This window comes from Anser cygnoides, chromosome 1 (assembly GCF_040182565.1).
Source record: "Anser cygnoides isolate HZ-2024a breed goose chromosome 1, Taihu_goose_T2T_genome, whole genome shotgun sequence".
In the NCBI taxonomy this organism is placed as follows: domain Eukaryota; kingdom Metazoa; phylum Chordata; class Aves; order Anseriformes; family Anatidae; genus Anser; species Anser cygnoides.
The window spans coordinates 63,327,349-63,343,769 of record NC_089873.1 but is presented as its reverse complement, the minus strand read 5'-3'; the positions used below and the strand labels follow the sequence as shown (position 1 = coordinate 63,343,769).

Below are 16,421 nucleotides of genomic sequence, written 5' to 3'. Positions count from 1 at the left end.
TCAGATGCCTATCAGTCAGCCCCAGGAACTGAATTCAAAGTGAAGGCTTCTGGGGTATGAGACTCGTTGCATTGAAGTGAGGTGGCTAGGGAATGGAACCTACCTTCACTGATGTGCTGGATAGCAGGGTTAAGGACTGACCACTGCCAGCACCCAACTCAGGTGTAATGAAATAGCTCCTGTCCTGCTTTCAGGACAGGAGACTCAAAAATATGACAGAGTAAAACAAGAGACTGCCCGTCTGTTCTAGTACAAGAAATAGACCTTGAGTGACAGCAAAAAAGCTGAAAATGTTCATCACTTTTGAATGTCATGTAGCCTAGTTGTGTACCTAAATAAGCATTGATGGTCCCAATTTTCAGAAATGCCTTTTTTTTTTTTTTAATAGGAAAAAGACCATGAATTATGCTTTATAACCATTCCACAAAATGAAATGTTAGTTAAAAAACAAACAAAAACACAAACCAACAAGTCAGTATATTAAACTTCAATCTGTTGTCTGTTATATAGTTCTGGTCTGGAAAAAATTTTACTGGTTTTCTAAAGATTAATTTTGCAGTAGAATAAATATAAGTTTGGCTTACAAATTGTGATTTAATGGAACAGAATAAAACATACTGAATTTAAAATACAGCTCAATTAGATGTACTCCTACCCTAGAAAATCATTTTCAGCTTAAATAGTTGCAGCACCAGCTCTGATTACATTTACAGTTTTATTCATTGTCCAGTACTGACAGTTCTTCAAATTTTAGGGCAAGATATGTGTTAATGAAGGTTTTCATTTATTATCCAGTTATGGGAATCAGGTAAATAGGGGAATATACAGCCTTTCTCAAAATAATAGGTTTCTTGTATTTCTAATTTAAAAGCAATATTTCAAAACATTGAAAGTGCACTTCAAGACTGAACATAAAGGAAAAAAAGAAGCCTCAACTTACTGTTGTCTGTTGTAATGAAAATAAAAGAAAAATAAATAAATAGAAAAATGTAGTGGATCTGACTCATGAGACAGAGTAAACAACAACTCTTGGATTTAGACACTGGGGTCTATTTAAGAACCAACATGTTTTTGCCCTACTTTATTATTTTACATACTTGTTTGCTGACCCACCTGTATCATCTTCCCTAGGTCTTAGTTTCCCTGCTCAGGTGGGAGGTCTTCTTTGTCTGGGAAGGTCAGGCAGCAAGTCAGGCCTGCTGAGCAGCTGCTTGCCATTGTCAGTCTCCAGTGTTATCTATGCTAAGGTTCCTGGGCATTTCTTTTCATTTTTCTCTATATCACAGAATTATAGAATCGTAGAATGGCTCAGGTTAGAAGGGACCTTAAAGATCACCTAGTTCCAACCCCCCTGCCATAGACAGGGATGCCACCCACTAGATCAGGTTGCCCAAAGCTCCATCCAACCTGGTCTTTAACACCTCTAGGTGGGGCATCCACAACCTCTCTCGGTAAACGTCCAGTGCCTCACTACCCTCTGAGTGAAGAATTTCCTCCTAACCTCTAATCTAAATATCCCTTCTTTTAGTTTAAATCCATTCCCCCTTGTTCTGTCATTATTTGATTAAGCAAAGTGTCACTCTCCATCTTTTTTATAAGTTCCCTTTAAGTACTGAAAAGATGTAATGAGGTCACCCCAGAGCCTTCTCTTCTTTAGGCTGAACAGCCCCAGCTATCTCAGCCTTTCTTTGTAGGAGAGGTGCTCCAGCCCCTTGATCATCTTCGTGGCCCTCCTCTGGACCCATTCTAACAGGTCCACATCCTTCTTGTGCTGGGGGCCCTGGGCCTGCACACAGCACTGCAGGTGGGGCCTTGGAAGAACAGAGCAGAGGGGGACAATCACCTCCCTCACCCTGCTGGCCGCTCTTTTGATGCAGCCCAGGATGCAGTTGGCCTTCTGGGCTGCAGGTACGCACTGCTGGCTCATGTCAAGCTTTTCATCCATAAGAACCCGCAGGTCCTTCTCAGCAGGGCTTCTCTCAATGAGTTTTAATCCCAGTCTGTACTCACGTCTGGGATTGCCCCAGCCCAGGCGCAGCAACTTTCATTCTGACTTGTTGAACCTTGTCAGGTTCAGGTGGTCCCAATTCTCAAGCTATAAATCTCCCCTATTTCCACGATATTCCTGCAGCCAGGATGTTTAGATATTCATCCTGCACATATGTGCATACATGCAATTATCTGCTGCCAGTTTAGAGGAGTTTTTTGCCTACCATAATGACTATTTTTTAAATGTTTATATTTGGACATATCACTAAGCTATAAAAGAACCTCAAAGATTTTCAGAAGTATGTAATGGCCCTAAAAGTGTCCATGAATTTCCTACAATGGAGACATTTTTCACCAGAAAGAATGGCCTCAACTTAAAGAATCAATATTAGATGGCTTGGAACAAATTGAGAAACTGAACAATGAAAAATTACCAGGAACAGATGATATTTATTCAAGAGCTTAAAGCATCTCAGCTATGGAACTGCCATGAGGTGTGATCTATAGCATAGCACCAACAAAGTGCTTGAGGAGTAGAAGGTGGCAGTATGGCACCAATCTTTAACAAAGGCTCCCTGTCCCTGCATGAAACTCATAGAAAAAAAATCCCAGCTGTTGTAAGGGACAGTGAGAGAAACAAAGAAGTGAATGAATAGTAAATAAGTGTATTAACATGACTTTTGCTCAGACAAGTCATCCATCATATGGACAGAATCAATGCCCAAGTGGTCAATCTGCCATCTTCCAGAAAAGGTGGAAACAGCTCTCCTTATCAAAAGCCCTTCAGACCTCTCAGGCTGGAAAGAAAGTTTCTCTCAAAGACTGATGACTGCTTAAAAAGTAGGAAAGAGAGCATTCAACTATATGGTCAGTTTTGACGATGGAAAGCAGTTACTGTCATGGTCCTCCTAGGTTCTGAATACTAAGACCTTATGCTGCCTACAGTGACAGCTACAGTGAACTGCCACAGAAAGACTGCATGACATTGAGTGACCAAATAATAAAATGGCCAATGAAAAAAAAAATTGAAAATCAAATGCAATACATTGTAAGTAATGCACTTAGGTAAAGAAAAAAAAGATATATGTAGTATAGATTATAAATTCTAAATTAGCTATTTCCATTCAGGAAAGAGATTTACTTCAATTCCTCCTCCTATCCAGCCTTCCTTTCTCTTTCCTCTCACATTAGCTGACCCCAGATGCCTGACACCTCAGTCTGGCTCTGGTACCTGACTGATCATAGGGCTAGCCAGCTCAACACACCAAATACAAATGCACTTTTTTTTTTTCCTTCTGTTTTTAAGTGCATTCTCTACCCTTTCAGTCAGTCATTTGGAGTGAATTGGTGTGTTGTGTGACTGGACAAGCATCAGAACTGCACAGGCAAGTTTATGAATCCAGGAGCTGGGGGTGCAGAAGCTGAAAGAGCAGGACCTTTCTCTCTTGGCAGTACCTAGCTGTTATCTTGGCTCTATGTATTATGAAACCATAAGCTCGTGCTCATCTCTAAGCATCTGCTACTATCCCAGACAGCAAATTACCTAGATTAATCTTTATTCTGGTGCTGTACTGTCATTCTTATGTTCAGTGAACAAGACTTTGAAAGCAATATGGCTACTTACTTTCTAGCAGGGTAGGTAATATTGTGACCACTGTCCCAGAGCTTCAACAGTCTTTGTCCATTAAGAAATCATTAATGTTCAGTTTAAGATCTTTGGTAAGTTCTTCAGTAAGATCTTCAGCTCTTCTCCCTGTTTAACAAATCACAAATAAAATTAACTATAGAAGTGTATAATAAACTATATATATATACATATTCTTATATCTCATAATTCTTTCCTTGTTTTAAAGTGGAATATATCCATCTTTATTGTGTTCTTTCCTGATCAAAGAAATAAATAAATTTCTATACACCCAGAAGAATTGTTAGAGCTGAACTCAGTCTTACATTTTGGAAATAAAATTATTTCACCATTATTGCGAAGTCTCATTTGTTGAATAACTTGAAAAAGTATGAAATGCTTTAGGGATTAATTATATGCTCTGAGTCATGCTTTTTATAAAGCTACCACAAAATGGCATCCAAGGAGTACTCAGGCATGAATACATTTTAATTTTTGAAATCTTGCAACCTGAAAAGAGAAGACTCTATCAGGAGACACTCTTGATTAAGGCTATGACTCTGCCCTAACTGGATGTATTAACTCCAAACATAGAACTATGGTGGCCAATTGGTTGAAACGCTTCTCAATTTGGGATGAAGACAAAGTTAGCAAAACAATGGGTTGTTCATAGATGCTACCTACTTTTTCTTCTGAAAATACAAATGGAAAAAAAAAAGCATAAAACTGAATGTGAAACCTGTTTCTTACAGTTATTAGTTTAGGTAATTTTGTACTTACAGGTGTGATTTTTTTTTATGATTTTTTTGCTAAAAAAAGATCTGGAGTAGCTATAAGCATACTGACCAAAACATTAGGAAGGCATACGTATGTGATATGGTTGCTGAAACAGCTTGTATAACACGGGCCCAAAACATTTTAAGCTGTGTCACAATTCTCTTCCAACATTGTAAGTGTATTTAGGTTAAGTGCATATATAGCAAAGACTATATAACCCAACTGATTTCTCTGTGAACAGGAGGTCGTTGAAGTCAGGATGCCAGCCTGTCTTAGATGGGAAGTTGTTGTTATTTAAATGAACATTACAAATCACTACTAAAACCCTGACAGAAAAATAGCAGCCATAAGTAGCTAACAGATTTGCTAAACATTCTTCATCTTCATGGCCCAAGTGGGACTATGAAAGTGCATTAGTATAAATACTTACATTTAATATGTTACGTCATACTGGCAAAATTGTCATGAATAAATATAAGTCCAAGCACAAACTCTATTCTTCTAGTTTATAGTGAGAAAATCACACGGTCCTGTATTCTTGTTTACCAATATCCTTGTCCCACAGAAGCACAGGAAACCAACTTGTGAAGCCATAATAAATTGGTGTCTGAAAATATGAAGGAGTGAGGCAGCTCATGAGCAACATCTGGGGCACAAGACCTGAGCTGGGCTGGAACAGCTCTGCCCTGGCTCCAACCCTCTGCTTGACCTCAGACAACCTGTTTTCTTTTGGTGGCCACCATTTTCTCTCCTGACTTCTGTTTCTTTTCAACATGTAAGGTTGATTACATAGGTACAGATGTTAAGCACAATGGTTTCTCTGAAATTGCATTTAGGTATTTAGCTCCACGTAGCTGAAGAGGGAATGTTGGGTCAAGGATCTACAGCTTCACAACTAGCATTAGCCAGGTCTTAAAACAACTTGTCCAAATCCCAGAAAAGGGTTTATTTAGCAGTGTACCATTGATTCAGCCAGAGAAGTGATTTAACTCAAAACTCACAATTAATTCTCAATTTAATGAGACTTTGCAAATTAAAACAAACAAACAAAAAAGCATCTGTATAATCTGGCAATTCAGCATATGGTTGCTGGGGGAAGGAAAGCTATTTTACATGTCTATAAAACTGATACCAGAAGCTGATGGCTATGAAATGTGTGTCTGAGTTGTTGGTCTAAATAGAGCAGAAGCTGTTGGCCTGATGGTGGGTTGTGTGGGGGCAGTATCCAGAACCAAGTGAGAACTGGAGTGATCAGAAGAAAATGCCAGGCACCAGCTGGAGAAAAATCATTGCCCATTGATACAAAAGGCATTGATTCTTCCCTCCCAACATCTTATGGGACATAGAATTGTCATTCTTCTGGCCTATGGAAATCCAGGAAGGAAAGTACAATTTTCTGTGTGCTTTATAATAGTGTTGTTGTAGGTGTGACAGCCAGAGAAAGTAAGACTTAGAACAGAGCTCACATCCATTACTAGGCTGGATATAGAATATTTTCAAGCACAGAGTCATCTAGAGGAACCCGATAGCACTTTTTTTTTTTTTTTTTTTTTCTAGTAAAAGATGGTGCCTCTCCCTACCAATTGATTTCCCAGAAGTACAGTTCTGTAGTCACCCACCATAAGGAGTTACAGCACAATTTAATTATCTGAAGAGTGAGGCCAGGGGAAGTTGCTGTATCACTCATGAATAGCACAAGTGAAAAAGAAAAACTGCTGATGGACACATTAATATTTCCCTTCTCAGCAGTGTTTAAGGAACACATATTTTATAGTCTGACACCCTCGTTTACCACTGTATTCAGTGGATGTAATGCAAATATGACAGAAAGCATAATTTTACTTAGTATACTAATATGAATAAGCAGACATGAATGTCAGAAGGAAGAGAAATATATTCTTAAATGAAATAAGAGACTCCAGTCATTACAGAACTAAGCAGCTCCTCTCTCTGGGCATTAATAGAGCACTAGCAGTTTATCACACAGATATGATGGTTCTCCTTTCACCAGACAGTGCTTTACTTCAAGTGCCTTAATTCAGGAAGACAGTGATTAATACTAGCAGCATTCATCATAATTCTTCTGTGAAATCACCCCCACAAAATTTACCACATTGGCTGAAGGAAGTGACTGCCATCGAGACAAGGAGACTAATGACTGAGAGTAGAAGGTTAACCTAGCACACCAGCAACCCAACAAGAACCACACAAGGTTCAATGAAAAAAAAAAAAAGTATAAGAACAATCAAAGAAAAATTGCCTGCTTTGTTGGCTGCTGATTCCATTTCTTTCCAGCCAATGCAAGAGGCCACATGCTATGTCAGTGTAGATGTTTCACGTTTAAGAGTATATTAATTCCCTTTGATCACAGCCCTTTCTCATTGTTGAAATGCATCCTATGAAGTTGGCTCTGCCAGTCCTCTGAAAATGCCCTCCCTAAACAAACATGAGGGGATAAGAAACTTAGTTAAATTCTCTTTCATGACTGATTTTCCTTCAACCTTCAATCGTCTCTGAAGGAGATATCAGAGTTGCTAAAGATACTTGCTAATCTCAAGCACCTTCAGAAAGCAGACTCTGAAACTTGTCTTTCCAAAACAGCCCTAATCTCTCAAAACTGCTATCAAAACCTGCAGTAAAACAGCCATCCATCTATTCTCAGTTCTTGTCACAGTAGCTCAGAAAGATATATAGCTGTGCTGACATGCATTGAAAGAAAGCCAGATTTTGAAGAAGGCCATCTGCATCTTGTTCTGTTTTCATGGCCTGAAATAATGCCTATTTCTGTTTTCTTAGTTGCTTTGTTTGTGCCTAAATGTGGCTTGTAATAGCACTTGCTTGAAATGGGAGTAGAAGAAAAGCTATCTCAAGTACAAGGCTGGAATAATGCCACTGAACATATTCATCCCTTTTGCCCCAAAGACAAGTTTCATAATAATGTGATCATTGTCATTAAAGTGTCCTATTTTGGGATTTGGTACTTTTGTACACTAAAATAAAGAGATGTAATTTTTTTCTTAAATCCAGGTTTGATTCAGTTTCTGTTCCATCTCATTGGCTTCTATCTCCTCTGCTGCTTTGTATGCCTTCTCCTCCCTTTTCTTCCATGCACGAGTAGCTTTTCCTTCCTGTTTTCTCTGCATCTCTTGAGCTGAATCTGCCTCTAAAATCTTCTGAAAACAATTTATGTGAAATTTTGAATTCTACATTTGAATCTATTTCTTGATGCTGGCACAGGAGGTCTCCAAATCTCCCTGTTTTAAAGACAAAGGGAGAAGTGGGAATTCTATCATACATAATGACAAAACAATGCCACTGTTCTCTGTCAGGAAAGGGGATCATGCAAGAATTGTCATTTTAAGGGACAACTCACATTGTATTTTCGGTAAGAAAATGAACCACAACTGCTATAGTGTGACTGCACAACTTCAAAGCAAACCAAAGGCTGAATTATTATAATTTAGTCCCATGAAAACTTTCTTTGAGAATGTCTCTCACTGTGCACAGCCCAGATGTCCTATGCCCTCCTGTGGGGGGGAAAAAAAAAAAAAAAGGAAAATACTTTACATTACTTGTAAAGCACAGCAGCAGCAGCCTCTGACAGAGCAGGGAGAGGAGTGCTGGCAGAGCAAGAAAGGTAGTGTCTGCAGCTGAACACATCTGCTAGATTGTCAGAGAGCCTGGCCAGGACTTGCACAGTTTCTGGGACTAGCAGCCTGAAGGGATAAGCTCCATAAAGTTGCAACAACAGAGCTGTTCTGTGCTTATTTAAGCAAAACTCTTCCTCTGAGGCAGAGACTGAGAGCTCCCCACGGAAAACTTATTTACATATTTGAGTGATACATCACTTGGTTATGAGAACATTTCTCAGGACTGTAAATCTGGTAGCTAGTCTAAATCTGTGAGCCCACTGAGGTTTTTTAGCTTCTTCCCTGTTACAGACAGAGAAAAATTTAGATAGATAAGCCCTGTTAAAAGTGACTGTTTTTCTTACTGCTAAAGAAGAAACAGTTGCAAGATGAGCTGCAAATTTTCATCCAAATGTTTGAGACTGTTTTTAGCTCTTGGGCCACAGATAATAGGGTTTGAAGCATTGCAGTCCCACACCTCTCTCTCTATCTGAAAAACAAAATGTGTGTATATATATATATATATATATATATATATACGTTGCTGTTCTGGCTTGTAGTCAATAAGGTGGTTTTTGGCCATTGAAGCAGTACATGTCTCTGAGACAGCTCAAGTCCAGTCAATTAGAGATTTGGGGAATCAAGGGAAAAACTTTTAGTATCAAGTGTTATGGAATGTAAAGCCAATGTATCCACAAAAGCATAGGACTCAGACCTTACAGGAAAGGTCTCTAGGCCCCACACTGCAATGGAGTGGGACACTCTGACATATGTGTGTGGGATTTATGGGAGAGGAATAGCATGGATTAGAAGACCAGTAGTGACAATTTATCAACAGCACAATTCTGCAGAAATGCACTTCTGGCAAGAGGATAGGAGCAGGTTCTTCCACCCCCACACCCTTTGCAAGAAAAATATCTTAACTAAACTCTCTGTTTCTTTTATGACTAAAACAGAAACCTGGACAGCTGTGATTCAAATGCAGGCTCAGAGATGTAGTTCACAAACACATGTGCTGTGGTCCTCGGTACTGCAACAGCAAAGAGGTGTTTGGCCACAGCTAGAGTGAGCCTATGACTGCACAATGCAGTGAGACTGAAACAGCTGGCTGCTGGTACATGAAGGCATTTTTTAGGCTGGAGTTCTTTTGGTGGAAACTCCTCAATAGCTCCAAAATGCCGAAGGAGTTCTGTAGACCCTTAGTGGGGATGTAAAAACACCTCTATGGGCCTTGCTGAAAGTGCTACTCTGTGGAAGCAGCTTTCTTCTTGTGCTTCAGAGCAAACACGGAGGACAAGGAGACCTTCATGAAGCCATTAGCATTCAGCACGGGGCTATCCGGCTGCTCTGGAGAAGGGACTATCATGCCCCTTTCTTATTGCTGATGACTTGTTTCCAGCAGGGATAGTGCTGTTGATAAATTGCTCGGCACTACTGCCCATACTCCCACACCTTATCTCTTTGTTCAGGATTACTTCTCCTCTGGGAAATGTGCAGCCTCTGGGGTGCAGGGCAGGAAGGCTGATCAAGCGGCCAGAGCACTGCCAGACAAGTGAGAACACGGGGAACAACAAACAGCAGCAAACACTGAGAGGAGGCATACAAACGTAAACATGTAAGTTTTGTTTCCAGCTACTAGCAGTGTCAAGTTATTCTGGCAAGAGCAAAATTACAGCTCAGGCAGACTGTATCACAAGGAATCACTTATCACTGTAGAAAAAAGAATTGGCACCAACACTCTGCAAGCACTTTTGCAGGGTAACCAGAGTTCAGCTAGTTGGTGACAGATTTCACCTGATAACTTCACAGGAGACAAAGAGTGGCAAATTGTAATTGGCAAATGTACTTTGAAAGCTGCAGAGCAAAGCTGGGAAGGTGCAAGGTGTGCAAGTGCCTGAGCCCTGTTTGGGAGCTTGGCTATAATCCTTGGGGCTTGGTTGCCTCGTGTTTCTGCCTTGCTACATTTTTATCTTCCACTCATTTCCCAAAAAAAAAGCAGCAGGTGTTGTGCAAAGAAGAAACACTTACCCCTGGACAACATTATCAAATACAAGGATATGAAAGGCAGACCTGAAAAAATAAACAGAAAGACAGAATAAGATAGAGAGACTGAAGGGGGGGGTGGGGATGAGGCTAAATAAAATAAATAAATTAAAAATAAACAAAAAACAACAACAACAACAAAAACTTTATTCACTTCGGAATCCAATTATCTGTTCATCCAGAAATAACTTACATGGTTCTTCTGTCTGCACATAAGCAGCTCCTCCCCGGGAGGTATGATGCTATGACTGGATATACTCAAACAATACTGCAAAGGGAAGCAGGACAGAAAGCCAGAGCAAGGAAGGGAGCTGGGCTGCTCCTTGGGAAACCAAACCAAGTCCCAGGCTCTTCCTCCATTTCCCGTCTCTGTTTTTGGCAAATCCCTTTATTTTTATTCTGCTCTGTCTGCTCTCTGGAGATGGTGACTAGCACACTTCTTTCTTCATGTGATTTGATTTGCCTGGGTAGGCTGTAAATGTCTAGGAGCAGGGACATCCATGCTCTCATTCTGCACATTATTCATGTCTAGCAACAGTCAGAGGCCCTCTCTCTCTGCTGTAACTACATTAGTACATATTTGTTTGAATATTCTGGTACCCTTTAGCAGCAGCAGCAGAAAGTGCAGCAGCTGCAGCAGTGGGATGTTGCTTATGCACAGGAAAAAAGAAAAAAAAAACATATTTAGGAATAAATGGTCTTTCATCTTCACAAGTTCACAACTTCACAATCTTCACATTTTCACATGCAGGGAAGAAAGAGGAATGAACAAGTGGATCAAGACCACCTGAGGTAGATAAAATACTGAGATCTCCTGATAACATGCAAACCTAGGCCAAGAAAAATGTTTGGGGAACCAAAAAGTAACTGTGGTGCTCCCCGAGTAGACTTCTGAACCAGGTGCTAGGATTTCTCCTACAGACCACAGTGAGCTCAGCAGCCCTCTGTATTTTTTTTCTTCATGTTACTGTGAAGAGAATGTTAACATTACTATTCACAATTTACAGATGAGGAAACTGAGGCACAAGGAGGAGGGATGACTGGGCCAAGACTGCAGGTGTATTAGTGGCATAACCAGGAATACAGGCATCCACATTTCCAGTCTGGCACTTTTAACCACTCTAAACTTCATGTATTTATCTGTTCCACTGAAATTTGTATCCAGTTCTGAGTGAGCATGATGGCACTGAAGGAACATGAGGAAGATGCAGCCCCATCCAGCTGTAAGTATGCCCAAATTACATCTGTTCTGTCACACGAACCAAAGAGAGACTGCTGCTGCTCAGGATTAGACACATACATCCCCAACTCCCTTCAAATGGCTTGTCAGCATCAAAAACTGCAATGTCCTCGGTACTGCTAATCTTTTCAGAGAAGTAAGGTTTGAAGGGACAGGTCAAACGCTTTATAAAATCAATTGAATGCATTGAAAAAAGAAAAAAAGGTAAGACCTGGGACATACAAATTTTCAGCCTGGTCAGAAACAGACAGGACCATTGCTTTTACAACAGCTGAGAAGGGGCAGAGCACAACCCTGCTAAGAGTTACCTGTTATGATTGCAAAAAGATTGGAAGGCAAAGTGTTTTTGTCTTGTCCATGATTTCAGTCTGCAGCAGCGTTATGAATTTAGGAATTCCCAGGCTTGCTGTGACTTTTCTGCAGAGTCATGGTGGGGAGGTTGGACGTGGAAGGCTTCTTAGTGAAAACTCTCACCAGACTCTGGGTATTGCTGATCCCTCTTATACTGGCTGTTTGGTTTCATCTACCTCTTATCTACTGCAATCTACTCTGGCAGTAGATGTAGATGTATAAGGAGGATCAGAGCTTTTAAAAAGTGTTTTTTCCCTCTCTCTCTCTCTCTCTCTCTTTTTTTTTTTTCTTCTTCTTTCTGGTATGCAAGCTTAAAAATACTGATACATTTCTGACTTCTAGAGCAAATTAGTTGTTCCAGAACTAAAGCTGGGTTTGAATTAGAATATTTAACCTTCATAAACACCATCACATGAAAGACTTATAATTTCCCAGAATTACATCTGTTTTTGAAGTCACATATATGTGTATTTATTTATTTTCTCAGAAGGGGTTCACTATCTGCACCTTAGGTATGACAGGAAAAATATTCATTAGTGAAAATGAACATGATAAAAAATGAGTGGAGAATGCCATCATTAGAGCTCCACTGTTTAAAGCCAGGCTGGAAGAGGGATATCAGTTTCCAGGCAATGGCAATGTGCAGATGAGGGTGTCTCTTATGTGGAAGGACTTTGGGAATCAGAAGGAGTGTGTGGGGTGCAGGACAGGAAATGAGGTTGCCTACTCTGAAACCTCTTGTTCTAAATCACAAATGTTTTTCTGCCTGTAATAGATTCTGCAGTCATGACAGGAATGAAGAGACTACTACCTGTTTATTTCTCCTGAAGGTACTGGTGCAAACAACTCTTTTTAATGTGGCTTTGCCTATCAACATATAACCTTGGACTGGAATGTTATATATGGAGATGTGTTAATATTGATGTGCTAATTATGGTGTCCTGACAGGGAGGTGTCTAATGCATTTTTTAGGAAAGCAAAATAAGAGGTAATTGCACAATATGCAAAGGCTTTTGTAATTTTATTTAATGGCTGAAGAATCCCCAGGGTTTTATTTAAGCAGAAAGACAACGGGCAAAGCCATTTGGAATGCATAGAGGTATCAGTGCAGAATGGAAAGTGAACTAACAGTAGCTATAGGACAGTAAAGGTTGCAATAGGAAAATAAAAAAGAAAAAGAAAACCCCAAATCCAGGTAATTACCCTTTTGTTCATAATTAACCCTTGCTTTCAATTTCTGCTCAGCTTTTCATCCCAAACAGAGAATGTGCTTGCAAGACAGATGCTAGTTGCTCCAGTTCAAATTGTCCTATCACTTCCAAAGCTTAAGCAAATTGACTGAACTTGAGAACAAGTTGGAAACTGCAATAAAATCTACTGTTAGATTTCTTATTTTTAGATCAAACGAGCAAGATATGTGACCACAAAGGAAACCCCACCTGCATGCTTCACTTCTAATGCTGAGGACAATTTTTTTTTTCTCTTAAAAGACACCACTCCCCTGTGTAAGGCAATTTTGACAGGCTTTCAGAAAGTCAAGCTGTCTTCTGCAAGCCTGTGCAAACTCTCTTCTGAGTAATACTGAAACTTTAGTTTAGAAGTTTAGAAGCAAGCTTTCATTGGTCCTCATAAAACTCAATTAGTAGAGCTGTGCTTTTCAACACATCTATTTCTCTCTTTCCTTCAGATGACTCTAACTAACCAAATCACAGAGTTGTTTATTGAACAGTAGAGAAACTCTTGTCTGGCATTTTCAAAAAGAAAACAGCAACAAAAAACCACACCAACAAAGCCATCTCCAGAGAGAGTAATAGGCAAATGTGACTCATAATTTACCAAATCAGCATGTTAGGGAGGAAGAAGCTATCCTGAAGGAAAAAGGAAATTTGGCAGTCATAGTTTGATCTAACCCCCACTAATTCCAGTCTGTACATAAAATATTCCGAATCAAGAGAAAAAGGGTATTCCACGTTGCACCCAGCCCGTGACTTCATAATGCAGAAATAAATCTTACATGTCACTGACCATCAGAAAGAGCAGCTTGAACAGGACACAAAACAATTAATGTTATGAAGTCTTTCAAGCTGTACACTTATCAAAAATTACTTCCAACCAATGTCTCTGGAAATAAATAAATAAATAAATATATTCTTTGCCATAGCTCAGAAACATATCCTACAGAGCAGCAAGAATTATAGGCAAATTAAATCCACACCTTAGACTAAAATGTTTCCCTGCTTGAAGATGTGTTACATCCACAGCAGAAGAACAAGCAATTGATCACCATGCGTCACAGGACAGGATGGGGCTGCTGCATTAGCATTAAGTTTGATTGTTCCTTCTCCTGCTAGGAAGCAGAGCTGCATTTTGCAGATGTCATTTATAATGAGAGACCAAATTTGTATTCATCTGCAGGTTAGGTCTTTAATGTGATTCACTTTCCCGGTCTATAAGTCACAATAAAGTGACTAGAGCCCTCCAGCAGCCAGTGTATTAGCTCCCTGGTCATGGCCCTTCCAAACGTCAGATGTAAAGTGCACAGAGAAGCACCCTCTTGCTCTCCCTTGTCATTGATGATTCACTGGGGAGAAGGCACATGCTGTCAGCCACAGAGCCATGAAAAGAGCATGCAACCTGTGACCTGAAAGAGTTGCTCAGTGCTGGGATTCTGCCTGAGGGCCCCTGCCTTTGAAAAGTGTTCCACTTGGTGAAATCTTCACTGGAGTAATAAATGGTGTCATTCACAGAGCTGTCCAAGGGAAGGCCTTTGCTAAGACTAAGGCTCTCTCTGAAAAAAAAAAAAAAAAAAAAGAGCTTTGTGCCCAATCAAATGAGATTAGGAAAAATAAATAAAAAAAATAAATAAAAATAAGAAAAAAAAATCCCCTGAATGAGGTCACAAGGTTGTGGCTGTTGTCTGAACTACTCCAGGACTTTGTGTTACTCCAGACTGATTATTTTAGGCAAACACTACAAAATAATGCAAGAGGAAACTGAAGTCAGGGTGCATTTTAATCCTTATTTTTCCTAAATTTTAAGTGCTGTAAAAATGTTCTTTAAGTGTAAGTTTAGGCAGTCTGATTCAGAATCTCAGTGTCATGCCTGTTCGTTGAACCCAAACATTGTCTCTTGCCCATACTCAGCTTGCAACAACTTTAATAATAATACTTAAATAAATAATTGTGCAGCTGCATGGAGACTTCACATGATCCATTTTTGAGCTGTCACACAGAGACATATTCTCACCCGCTCCTTTGCAACAGCCCTTTTGTCTGGGCCATCAGAGGCCAGCAGTTCTGCCTGGCACCCTCCCCTAGAATTCAAGAATTTTCATGGGCTCAGCTGCTCAGCTGATTTCTTGTCCCTCCTCAATCAGTCACATAATGTCTGGCCAGAGAAGGGAGCAGGGCTAGAAAACTCAGGGCAGGGAGAGGAGCAGAATTACTGGAGCCCTACTTTAGGGTTTTACCTTAGAAAGTTCTGCCTTCTTCAATTTAAGTCTGGCATGATATGTCACAAGGCTCTTAGATATCACTGACTCATGGAATGGGGTAGTCAGGCTACCTAAAATGTGTTGAAACTGGCTTTTAAGTAATTCACATTTAATATTGTAACTGATGACAATGGCTACACTCAAAAGGAACTTTCTCCACTATTACAAAAAACAAAGCAAAATAAAGCTGGTTTGTTTTTACATAATTTTGTGGCCATTGCTGTTGGCTCCTCTGCTGCTTATTTCCAACATTGGCTGGCACAAAATAAGCTATGTTCATTTCTAGCTAAGCTAGAAATACCTGTAAATCAAAGCTTACCAAGGAACACTGTTTTCAATAAGTTCAGATACAGCTTAAAATCAGATTCAACTTTTGGGAATTTCATTCAAATGAAATTTCCAAATCTAACTAAGTTTTGTCATTGTCAGATATTCAGCTGAAAACCTTACCAGCAGTAAAGCTTTGGTAAAGGATAAACCAAGATCTACCTTACATAAATATCTGGGACTGTAAGTATAGATTCGCCTCCAAATCACAATATGGGTTGGTTTAAATATAAGCTGTTTATAGACTCCACATATTTTTTTCCAGACATCTAAAAAAGTTGTAGAAATAAAGACAAATCTCAAACCCAGTCTTTGTTTAAGTTTGGTAACCTAGGACCTGAGATCTTTCAGAATTTTTGGGAAGTAATCCCAATTTTCTTTACATATGAGAATAAAAGTAATTAAAGGAACACACAGAAAATAACAAAAACAACAACAACTATTCAATATTTTATCTTTTTAAAGGCAAGAAGTCCTAAATCTTTGAGGTACTCTAAGGCTTTCTCTTGTCTTTTTTTTTTATTTTTAAACTTGTTTCTTTTAATGTTAGTTATATCAGAAAGGTACTTTTCATCAGGCTAGACTGTTTATCCTCTTGTTATGTTCCTTCCTTAAACCTGTTAAGCAACTAAAGTTTTTCTCCCTGAGGTATAGGCACATCTTTCTTCAGTTTCAGTCTTATGTGATGCATTTTAGTACCTCCATCAACCACACAGTCTGTTTGACAACAAAACAAAACAAAACAGAACAACTAAATATATCCAAAATAGCAGGAGGGGAAATATATATATATATATATGTATATGTATATATATATATATATTAGCTTAGGGTAAACGAGACGTACAGTACCTTTGAGAATTTTTATATGTATCTTTAAGGGAACACTCTAAAAATGAAAAGTGAAGTGCACATCTCTCAACAACTGCAACTGAGACCTTTCATGTC

The 16,421-nt window shown here is 39.4% G+C and overlaps 1 long non-coding RNA gene across 1 annotated transcript in view; it reads right to left on the bottom strand.

Annotated features, from left to right (window-relative positions):
- Nucleotides 1-3,739, bottom strand: part of LOC106030981 (uncharacterized) — a 31,982-nt gene extending 28,243 nt beyond the window's left edge. Inside the window, exon 1 of the long non-coding RNA XR_010831967.1 lies at nucleotides 3,614-3,739. This is a non-coding gene — a long non-coding RNA (uncharacterized lncRNA). The remainder of the gene's footprint in view (nucleotides 1-3,613) is intronic.
- Nucleotides 3,740-16,421: the final 12,682 nt, after the last annotated feature.